We start from the raw sequence: 12,296 nt of genomic DNA, 5'->3' as shown, positions 1-12,296 counted from the left end.
AAATATTAGTATTAAGTGTGAACACGCTTAGTAAAAAGAAGAAAAAAAAGGAAGATGAGAGGTTGATAGTAATAATCTTTGCGAATCTTAAATAAGGTCAGTTATGTTATCGAACGTATCGTTTCGAATTTTGAGGTAACTAGTCATTTTTTGCTCACCTAATCCTCTATAATCCGGTAAATGAAACTAAATTTTCCTAAAAATATAGCTATACTAGTACAAAGTAGATTAATACTTAAGCATCTTATTTTCGTCATAGAAGCCTTAATATTTAAGTGTTTTTAAAGCAACATATTTGCTTTAAGACTACAAAAGATGTAATTAACCACCGCATGGGCTAAAGTATCTAATCATTATACACGTATACACACACAGACACATCTGAGCATAATTACTAAGTCGGTGTAGAGCCGCTTTAATTGGAATTCTCAACGTAAGTGCTAATACTGCTGACAAAAGCCCCCCTTTCATCAATTAAAACGAGTAGTACATAAGTATTTTTGCAGTCGTCATCATCACTTTAATTATAAAGCATTTCACAGTTTCTTACCCATGTCAAGAGATAAATTTAACTACATTATAACTCTAGAACATTCTAGAGGTCAGCTCTATCAATATACAAGTGTACCAGGAAGTAAAGGTAAAATCGTTTTGCTTCGCTCACGTCGTTTATGATAAAAATATCACACTTCTTTTTTAATCGTCATCCTACCAAAAATGCAGGGCCTTTGGGATTAGTTAAAAGAAGCTAAATATCGAAGTGGTAAGTTCTTTGTCAGTTTACATTTTCTGTTTGATTCAAATCAGTTGGTAACAGCTAAATTGAGCCATCGATGTTGACATTAGTTTCGATCTAGATGAACTCAGGCCATTACATCCAGATCCCTTAGTGTCAACTATAGTTACATCACAAAATCGATGGCATAGACATTCGCGAACTCCAGCATCTAGATTAAGTGACAAATTTTTGTTAAATGCTATACTGAGTAAAATAAAAATTAATATAAATTTTTTTGCTTAATATATAATTTGAAATTTACAACAATAACGGGAGATTCTCCATGTGGAATAGTGTTTAGAGTTAAGTAACAACGAGGAGAAAATCATTCTAATGACGGTTGATAACTTGGTACCTTTCAAGAAAGGTGAAGCAGCATAACTTTAATTTACTGTACGAATTTTAGCAACAAATGAATATCAGTTTTTCATTTAACTTAATATAATACGTCAAATAACTCATTTGTTAAAATTTGATTCTTGTCTTTCTCTGTATAATGACATAACACAATAAAATAGTGGTACACATAATCAGTTATTATACAATGCTGAGACACCGGACAAAATGCTTACAGCATTTCTTCCGACTATAAGCTCTGAGTTCAAATGTCGAGAAGGTCGACTTTGTCTTTGTCGATAAAACATGTACTAGCTGAGAGCTGAAGTCGATCGAATCGACGATCCAATCTGTTCCCAAATTGCTGGCCTTGTGCAAAAATTTGAAACAATTATATAATGCCGGGTATTCTATAGGTAAGGGACGTAACTCTATTGTGTTTTTAGTAAACTTATTTTGGTGACACCATCAGGACCGTCATTCAACGTGATTAAAAGACAATTAATTTCAAGCTCATTTGTGGGGGTATGTAAACAATCTATTCCTGTAAATATTGTAAAAAAATTACTATTTTATAAACATATTTTACTTTAAAAAGATATCACGTTGGGTATACTTCGATCATAATTTTTCTCTTGTATTCTCTGTCAAGGTCGTTTGTAGGTCTACTTTCGTTTATTTTCTTTTTTACACGTCTTTCCTTCTCATATTACTGTTTCGTATAAAGCCGCACATTTTATTTTACCACGTAATCGCAACTAAATGCTGTGTTGCAATTAAACCAAGGCCAAAAATATTTTATTTATTTATATTAAATTGTCGTTGATTCAATTCTTCGTAAAATGTAGATTTCTTATTTACATTTCCCTTTAATTATCTATTTTGTTCGTTTCTTAGTTGACATGTACTTTTATAATTAATATTTGCTGATTATGAGTTTTGCATTTCCATTATTATTGGGCGGTATTTAAATTCACTTATATTTTGATTTTGATCAAATACATTTTAGAAAACCTGTTTATCAGCAATGACAATTCATTTGTGAATCGAAACATTTCTTGCTAAAAGAAAAAAAAAGTAACGAATTCGCGAAGCGGACCTCAGCGGATCGTTTTTCCTTCTGTCAGTTAACCAGCCATAAATTCCTTAAACTGCACCTTACTATAGTATAAAAGAAAATATATTCAGTTTAACTGAATACCTTTAATTATATGTCTGTTTAATTAGGCTAAATAAGATTAATTAACTGTAAAAATCTCATACTGATGACTGCACAATCTGATGGGAACATGCTCTTGTGATTAAGTAGAACACTGATCAAAGGCCTTCCTATTCTATCGATCTAGTCTTTCTTTTTTTAAGATAGTATGGTACAATTTGAATGAGATTTGGCTGCTATTTCTGGCAAATCGAATGATCACTTTGATGTTTTCTTCTGTTAATAAAATGGAAGTACCATGTCATGTGTATGTTCTATGCGGCATCCGGATAAAGATTATACACACCCAGTCATGGTAAACCCAAAAATAGCTCATGGACCAGTCTGAAATCTGTTATCTCCCACGGTGCACAGATCAATTACAAAATACCTTTCACATCTACCAATTGATAGCAATTTCTTTAAACGTTTCCTATATAATCGGGTTGGGATATGTTAGGGCTGGGCCCGTAGCATGTGTTACAAGGAGTCCTAGACTTAAAACCTGTTTGTTTTATCGGATTATAATTATATTCGTGGATCCAACTGCACATTTGTAGGGTCTGTAAGCTATAACTGTATACATATATATATATAGTTGTATTTAGGGATGGTCATGTTGCCAGTTTAGTCAATAAAAGCACACGCACTATATATTTGGTACTAATTTGCTTCAGCTTTATTTTATTTTTTACATTAATCTTATTTCGGCCAGAGTTCTATCGTCACACTTCTGTGACCTCATCAGTGGTCCTTTACTTTCTTCTTTCTTATTTGTGTGTCTCTCCTTACTAACGATCAGCCATTTTGTATCTGTATTTTGTATTTGTATTTCTAATGTTAAAAATTGGTATATATACACATTTTATTTATTTGGGTTATAATATCATTTTTTATAATCTTAAATTTTATCTTTATACAACATAACAATATTGTTTATAAACAATCACTCATAGTACTCCATGATAAAATTTCCTCTGTATTAACATCACAGGTTTAATTGCATCTTTCCCCTTTAACTGGTAATTAATATCTTGATTTGGGGTCTTCCCCTACCCAGTCTCCTTTACAGACACTTACTTTACACTACTCCTAAAATCTTGGCAATATTTTTGACCATACCCAACTCACTCCTGCCTTCCATTCTAAACAGACACAGTCTTCTCGTCCTAGATTTAGTAGTTGATAAAAAGACTTACAAGCTATGACCCCAACAGACTTCATACATTTCTTATAAGTATAGTATATTCTTAGCTACACTAGTAGCAACATGGATTCTTTCCATCTTCTTGCTCTATTAGAGTATTTGAGTAAAATTATACTAAAGTGTCTGACTGATTAAAAATTCTATTTATTTATGTATGTAGCTGAGGATAGCCTTGCATTTAAATTGATGTAATGATTGCATTGTTCAATTAAATGGAGCTGCTTGCAACGGTTGTACTGCATCACCTCTTGATATCCTGTTGCTTATTTTGATTTTATTCACCTTACTTTGAGTTGTATGGATAATACCACACTGATTTGGTGCTTCAACTTAGGTACCTAATTCAACTGAATCTCAATTATATATATAATATATATATATTAAAAATAGGGAAGGCTGGTTTATGGGATTACCTTAGGTTTCCCGTCCATAAAAGGTTTAGCCTTATGGCATATTGTCAGATCCCAAAAACCTGTTGGCCCATGACCTTTAAAATATAGAGGGAGAAAATATCACCTTACCTGGAAGGAGGTGAGGGTTGGTGACAGGAAGGGTATTAGGCCATAAAAATCTGCCGCAACATAATTCCATCTGATCCATGCAAGCATGGAAAAGTTAACGTAAAATCTATGATGATGGTGATGTTAATGATGATATATACACTCACCCAAATAAATATTTGTGTGAAGTCATATTTAACATGTTCAAGTGATATGACATCCTACTGTGAAAATAGTTCTGGGAGAATTTTCCTCTTAGATGTGTGTGAAAAACAATCGTTTTCATCAACTGCCCAAGATTAGTAGTAGCAGCCTCTGAACCAGTGCTCTCAGTTTCACTCGTTATTTTTATGTTGTGCAAATTCATGCACTTGTTATACCTTTTCCTGTTTTTCTTTTTTGGCAAATTGTTATATTAGCTTTTGGCTCTTTCTTTAATTGCTATTGTATTTATCTTTACAAGTAAATTGGAGAGGAGGTTCCGCTAGGTTCCTCACAGGCAAAGAATACAGGTACAAGATTTTCTGGGCAGGGAACACTGACGGGGTTGGGGGCGTGGGTATACTTCTTGCAGAGAAATGGGTTGATAAGGTAGTCGAGGTAGTCAGAGTATGTGACAGAATACTTAAGATTAGATTAGTGCTTTATCATAGGTCAGCAACCATTATCTCGGCATATGCCCCTCAGCCAGGGCTACCAGAAGGGCCGAAAGACCGATTCTATGACACCTTATTACAGACTACCTCGTTGACAAATGACAGTGACCTTCTCTTCGTGGCAGGTGACTTCAATGGACATGTTGGACGGCATGTCAGGGGCTTCCATGGCATACACGGGGGCTACGGTTTTGGTTCTCGCAATGAGGAGGGAACCAGGCTGCTGGAGTTCTGCAATGCAAATGACCTTATGATTTGCAATACCAACTTCAGGAAACCCACCTCTCACCTAGTCACCTACCGTTCTGGCAGACACACTAGCCAGATCGACTACATCCTCGCCAGAAAGAGGGAAAGAGGGCTGCTTATAAATGCCAAAACCTTCCCAGGCGAGGAATGTACTCCTCAACATAGATTAGTAGTTAGCGACTTCAGGATCAGGGCCAAATGGCTGCCCAGAAGAAGACCAGCTCGGAGGAGAAGAGTCTGGAAACTTAAAGATCCTGTAAATGGACGGAGATTTAGAGAAGTTCTACTCGAAGCTTTCGACGAAATAGAAGGGGATATAGCATCACATAATGTGGAAGCCAACTGGAGGTTTCTACGGGACAATCTGCTGAGAGCCACTGGCCAGATCTGTGGATGGAGCAAAGTCCCATCTCGTCCCAGGGTAACGTGGTGGTAGAACAATGTTGTAGACAGGGCTATTAGAGACAAGAGACAGGCTTGGAAGGACTGGAGGAAAGGCGGTAGTAGGGAATTGTATCAGACTGCGAAAAGAGAAGCTAGGAGACAGGTATATTTAGCTAGAGGGGAAGCAGATAAGAAAAAATTTGCCAATGTTTTGTGCCGTGAGAACCAAAGATTTGAGGTGTTTCATGTTGCAAGACAGTGTGTGAGAGAGAATCATGATGTGGTAGGAGAGAAATGTGTTCGCATGGATGATGGTTCACTTGCGCTAAATGAGGATGCAAAGAGAGAGGTTTGGAGATGCCACTATAAAAGGTTGCTCAACAAAGAGAATGAATGGGATAAAGAGAGTCTGCCGAATGTCGACCCAATAGAGGGACCAGCTATCCGAGTTGACAGTTCCATGGTAGTTAAGGCAATTAGAAGCATGAAGACAGGGAAAGCCCCAGGCCCATCAGGAATTAATGCTGAGATGCTCAAAATATCTGGCAGTGTCGGCTATAGCCTAGTCACCCGTATAGTTAACTAGGTGATACACGAAGGAGTCATACCCAATGACTGGTGTAGTAGCATAATAGTCAACTGCTACAAAGGTAAAGGTGACGCCCTAGATACAAGTAATTACAGAGGTATCAAGCTGTTGGATCAGGTAATGAAGGTTACGGAAAGGGTTATAGCCCAACTGATTAGAGAGAGAGTCAACCTAGATGAGATGCAGTTTGGTTTCGTGCCAGGGAAAAGCACCACTGATGCCATATTTCTGGTGAGACAGCTGCAGGAGAAATACCTAGCCAAAGATAAGCCCCTGTACCTGGCTTTTGTTGACATGGAGAAAGCCTTTGACAGGGTCCCCCAATCCCTTATCTGGTGGTCAATGAGGAAACTAGGGATAGATGAATGGTTAGTGAGAGCTGTGCGTGCTATGTACAGGGACGCTGTTACTAAGGTGAGGGTTGGCAACGAGTACAGTGAAGAATTCTGGGTGGAGGTTGGGGTCCACCAAGGCTCAGTCCTCAGCCCCCTCCTATTTATCATAGTCCTCCAGGCAATAACGGAGGAATTCAAGACAGGATGCCACTGGGAGCTCCTCTATGCTGATGACCTTGCTCTAATTGCTGAATCACTATCAGAACTCGAGGAGAAGTTTCAGGTGTGGAGGCAAGGATTAGAATCGAAGGGCTTTACAGTCAATCTAGCTAAAACCAAAGTCCTAATAAGTAGGAAGGTAGACAAATCTCAAATGCCTTCAGGTAGATGGCCCTGCTCGATCTGTAGAAAAGGCGTAGGTAGGAACTCTATAAGATGCACCAAGTGTAAGCTATGGACACATAAGAGGTGCAGCAATGTCAAAGGAAGGCTAACTAGGAATATAGTTTTTGTATGTGGTAGATGCTCTGGTGCAATAAACACTGAAAATGCGCAGAGACCATTTTCCGCCACATTCCAGGGAGAAAAACTTGAAATAGTTGATAGTTTCCGTTACCTAGTAGCGGGGGTGGGTGTGCCGAAAGTGTAACTGCTAGAGTAAGAATAGCCTGGGCAAAGTTCAGAGAGCTCTTACCTCTGCTGGTGACAAAAGGTCTCTCGCTCAGAGTAAAAGGCAGACTGTATGACGTATGTGTGCGAACAGCCATGCTACATGGCAGTGAAACATGGGCCGTGACTGCTGAGGATATGCATAAGCTCGCAAGAAATGAAGCCAGTATGCTCCGTTGGGTGTGTAATGTCAGTGTTCATACCCGACAGAGTGTAAGTGCCTTGAGAAGAAAGTTGGACCTAAGAAGCATCAGATGTGGTGTGCAAGAGAAGCGTCTATGCTGGTATGGACACGTAGTAAGAATGGATGAAGATAGTTGTGTGAAAAAGTGCCATACCCTAGCGGTTGAGGGAACCTGTGGAAGAGGTAGACCTAGGAAAACCTGGGACGAGGTGGTGAAGAACGACCATCGCTCTTTAGGTCTCACCGAGGAAATGACCAGAGACCAGACCTTTGGAAGTATGCTGTGCGCGAGAAGACCTGGCAGGACAAGTGAGGCCATAACCCATGGCCCCTACCTGGGACGTAGTCAGTCTACCTGTGCATACCTTCCTTCTTGGGACACATAACTCTACTTGTGAAGACCTATTGAGGCAAGTGAAAATCAAAAATCAAAGAATCAAATCAAAATTGATGAACATCAATGGAATTTGTAGTTTTGTGATACCAGTGCCAGTGGCACATAAGAAAACCATCCGAACGTGGCCGTAGCCAGTACCACATCGACTGGCCTCCGTGCTGGTGGCACGTAACAAACACCATCCGATCGTGGCCGTTCCAGCCTTGCCTGGCCTCCGTGCCGGTGGCACGTAAAAAACACCATCCGAGCGTGGCTGTTCGCCAGCCTCGTCTGGCACCTGTGTCGGTGGCACATAAAAAGCACCCACTACACTCACGGAGTGGTTGGCGTTAGGAATGGCATCCAGCTGTAGAAACACTGCCAGATCTGACTGGCCTGGTGCAGCCTTCGGGCTTCCCAGACCCCCAGTTGAAACGTCCAACCCATGCTAGCATGGAAAGTGGACGTTAAATGATGATGATGATTACTCCAATTCTCGTCCTTGACCCATACACACAAGAATCATTCCATTTTAAGCATTATGGAAATCTTTATGGATCTATGGAAAAATAAGGTGTGGACCATTAACGGAGTAGCTTCTTGAGAACTTAACATAAATTTCTCTCTGTTGTCATGAATTGTTCCCACGGTAGACGTTACAAAATTTAATGTTTCAGTAAACTTGGTTTTACTTCTGCTTCAAATCTTTTTAAAATATTAAGTTTAATATCCAGTGTAATTCCCTTACGGTTCCTTCCATTCTATTTGATAGCTTCTTTCCAGACATCTTAAACTGAAAGCAAATCCAACCGCAGTGGCAATTCACACACACGCACACACACGATGTCTCTGTCTGCTCATTACAGAGTTTGAACTCTTGAACCTATAATTGCTCTTCCCATCGCATTTATCTTTCTGCACTTGTGTATTCTTCTGAAACTTGATCACTATACATGCATTGTGTAAAAATGCTGGAGAGATTTCACCAGAAATGTCTGCTACATACTCAGAATAAGCTGATCTTCACTCATTCCTGACACTGAGGTTTTTGCTGAAACGAGGATTACATCAATCCAAGCTATGCTTATTAGGAATCAGCTATGATGGACAGGCCATCTCATTCCTGTGGATGACGAGCACACACACACACACACATAGACACACATGCACATACATATAAACAAACATGAGTAGAAGTACATATAAAGAAATGAAGTTGATGTAAAAGCCATAATTATTAAATAAAGAACAAAATAGGGCATTCATTAATCTTCTAATACTTGCTTATAGCATTTGTGCTGCTGATATTGAGTGGTAAAGCTATTAAATTCATGTAAATGTTAAACACAAATCACTTAGAAAAATAAAGCAAATAAATACTACTGGTAAGAAATATATTCAGTATATATGTTAACCCTTTAGCATTCAGATTATTCTGTCAAATATATTGCTTCACATTGTTTTGAATTAACCATGCATTATCTCATAACTTTGAGATTCAATGATGGAATCGATTATGCTTTGAATGACATTGATAGGTAGGTGTGAGAGGTTGGATCTAGCCAGTTTGAAGATAAAACAGGAAAAAAATTTTTGGCCAGATATGGCTGGTTTAAATGCTAAAAGGTTAAATATATTACTAAGTATATATATTGAATAAGTGGAAGCATGTGGCTTAGTGGTTAGGGTGTCAGCATCATGATCGTAAGATTGTGGTTTCAATTCCTCGACCGGGTGACGTGTTGTGTTCTTGAGCAAAACACTTCATTCCATGTTGCTCCAGTCCACTCAGCTGGCAAAAATGAGTAACGCTGTGATGGACACTGGTGTCCCGTCCAGCTGGGGAACACATACGCCATAGAAACCAGGAAACCGGGCCCATGAGCCTGGCTAGGCTTTAAAAGAGCGCATTTATTATTTGTTATTATATTGAATATATTATTAAGTTATTGAAATAACTTTACAGTTTTGAGACAGGAACATAATAAAGCATAAAATATTAAGAGACACTCTAACCACCTAGAATTACACTACACAATGAATTGTGATATTTTATCATATTAATTTACCTGGCTACATTATACTACTCTGTTTTAAGGCTATTATCTTTCTTTAATACTTAAAACTGATTGTAATATATTTCATTCTAAAACAAAATATTAATCTCCCACTGAACATTTCTCTTATCTCTTTCTCCCCTTCTCCAACTAAATGTGAGTGGCCTTGCAGATCCTCTATAACAGGGATTCTCTGCCATTTTTCATCTATGGACCCCCTTTGATTGTTATTTTATTCTGATGGACCCCCTGTAGCCATTCAATGTTTAAAAACTAGTTTTATAGATACTTCTTTCAAAATTCCTATTTTGTTTTTTACACATTCATTTGTGTAGGTTGAACTATGTAAAATGCCAGAGAAAGAAACTTAGCTGTTTCTTGCAATAAATACATCTAAAGCAAAATTTTTTCAGAGCTCTTAAAATACTATTGTGGATCCCCAATTTTCTATTTGGTTGCATGGACCCCCAAAAACCTTATATGATCTCTCAGGGGCCATATGGACCCCTGATTGAGAACCACTGTTCTGATTGCAATCATCTCTGCCCTTCTCCCCTTGTATGAAGCTGACCACCTCCGACCTCTCGCAAAGTTTTTGCTCCTGCAAGTCTGCATAGCAACCTCAATGGTACAGGTAGCCTGAAAAAAGGGACCTAGTACATGCTGTAAAGTCATGGGTATTAGGAAGTGTGTCCAGCCAAAGTAGGCACTGAAACACAATGCAGTCTTTAGACTCATTGGATTCTGTCATACTGTCCAACCCATTCCAGCATGGAACATAGGCATTAACTGATGATGATTGAATATATGCAATCATAATTTTTACATTTCATTCTAAAAAATTATTTACTAGTTTTCTTGAATGCTTATATAAAAGATCAATACTAATAACACTGATTTCAGCATGCTGGTTGATAACACATTACTGTAGGAGCTATTGATAAATAATTCATATTAACAATTATTAACTACCATTTTATCTTCAAAACTACAAGCTGAATGCTCTAGTACTAAAGCTATTGTTAATGGTCATTCATTTACATTCTAAATGTTTTGGATAACAATCTATTTTGACAATATGCTTAAATAAGTTATGAGGTAAGTATTGCTGTATACACAGCAGGTTAACTATCAACTATCATGCAATCTCTTTTCTCTTACCGTCATAAATCTGAATTTGTATGTCTATGCAAGATAACACTCATGAATTTATTTATATATATAGGACTTTTTAGTAAAGATATGATCTATCATTTTTTTTATTGAATCCAGTAATCTCGTTTATTTCTTTACTAGCACTATGACCTGGCGTTGCCGAGGCATAGTGCTAGTGCATGCATATACAGCTGCGTGCGTGTGCACATACATGCGAGTACTGTCCAAATCTCCGACCAATCACATACAGCTAGCTGGCATTCAATTGGCGTATCAAGTTTCAGGCATTTTGATTGGGTTTTGGATAGAAAAGTCACTTCTATTGATTTTTTAATGGCTTTGCAGGGTGACTGGGGAAATGTAAAGATGTGCACGACCACCCTTGGACGGTTTTGAATGACCATAGAAAGTGTGAGCCCTTTAACTGAAGAATTGTGGATTTGTATAAAGGACACACACACAGACATTTTGCCATTTATATATATAGAAATTATTAGAATTCTTCTAAAATATATATATATATATATATATATATATATATAATATATATATATATATCCTTCAATTTTGAATATCATTAAGCCCTATCTCCTCTCCTTTGCAACAGAAATGAAATACTTTGTGGTGTTTTGTTGCTTCACTTTACATTCTGGTTTCAAATCTCATTGGTTTCTACTGTGCTTTTCATCTTTGAGGTCATCAATACTAGTCAAATCTTCAGGTCGCTTGTAATCAACTATAACCTTTACATAAAATTTGTGGTCTTGTGTTTGTTAATTTTTTTTACATCCATTTTTCCATGCTCTCTTTGGTTAGACAGATTTATATTTCTTTTTATTTTTTAATATTTGAAGATAATTGGTTTGATTTTTTAAAATTTACTATTTAGTTGATCTTACTCGGTAGTCTAATCTCAGAGGTGCCATTCTTTAGGGAAAAAAACAATACTTATTTATTCACATTGTTTTGAATTAGTTATGCATCATTTTGTTGCTTTGAGATTTTGATCATGTGATTGTATATTTTTAGAATGACATTGTAGGCTAGGTGTGAGAGGCCAGATCTGGCCAATTTGAACATAAAACAGGTAGAATATTTGGGCCAGTTATGGTCAGTTTAAATGCTAAAATGTTAAGATGGCACTGATTGAAGTTATTGGAACTTTTCTTTGAAGTTATGAGCTAATTTGTTGCTGATGCTAAACACAATCATTTACCTCAAATTTTGGATTTTAGTCTATTGGGAAATATTGTACACTAGTTGGCATAGGAATACAGACATATTTAGAGGATAAATAATTAAAAAATGTTCCCCCACTTTAAATATGTTAACATTAGCTAAACTGTACATTATTTACATTTGATGGGTATTTGTCCTCATATTGTTTGTTGTTAACACATTTCAGCTGATATACCCTCCAGCCTTCATCAGGTGTCTTGGGGAAATTTCGAACCTGGGTTCTCGTATTTTTCGATGTTGTTATTATTACTATTATTCAGGTCACTGCCTGGAATTGAACTCGGAATCTTGGGGTTAATAGCCTGTGCTCTTAACCACTATGCCTTATACCTGTGGGCAATTATAGAGTGAATTTTAGGGCTTATAAATCTAATATTCTCCTAT

At 37.4% G+C, this 12,296-nt stretch overlaps 1 protein-coding gene across 2 annotated transcripts in view; it reads left to right on the top strand.

The window, feature by feature from the left end:
• The first annotated feature begins 642 nt into the window (after positions 1-642).
• The window catches only part of LOC115209728 (inositol monophosphatase 1), a 32,153-nt gene continuing 20,499 nt past the window's right edge, over positions 643-12,296 (top strand). Inside the window, exon 1 of one of the 2 annotated variants that reach the window (XM_029778227.2) lies at positions 643-763. The gene's annotated coding sequence lies outside the window, so the exon portion shown is untranslated. Of the gene's footprint in view, positions 764-1,525; positions 1,640-12,296 lie in introns of those variants that run through there. The other variant, XM_029778226.2, reaches the window with a different exon arrangement.

Source organism: Octopus sinensis, linkage group LG3 (assembly GCF_006345805.1).
Source record: "Octopus sinensis linkage group LG3, ASM634580v1, whole genome shotgun sequence".
NCBI classification, from domain to species: domain Eukaryota; kingdom Metazoa; phylum Mollusca; class Cephalopoda; order Octopoda; family Octopodidae; genus Octopus; species Octopus sinensis.
The sequence above is the reverse complement of the archived record's forward strand: the minus strand, read 5'-3'. Positions and strand labels throughout refer to the sequence as shown.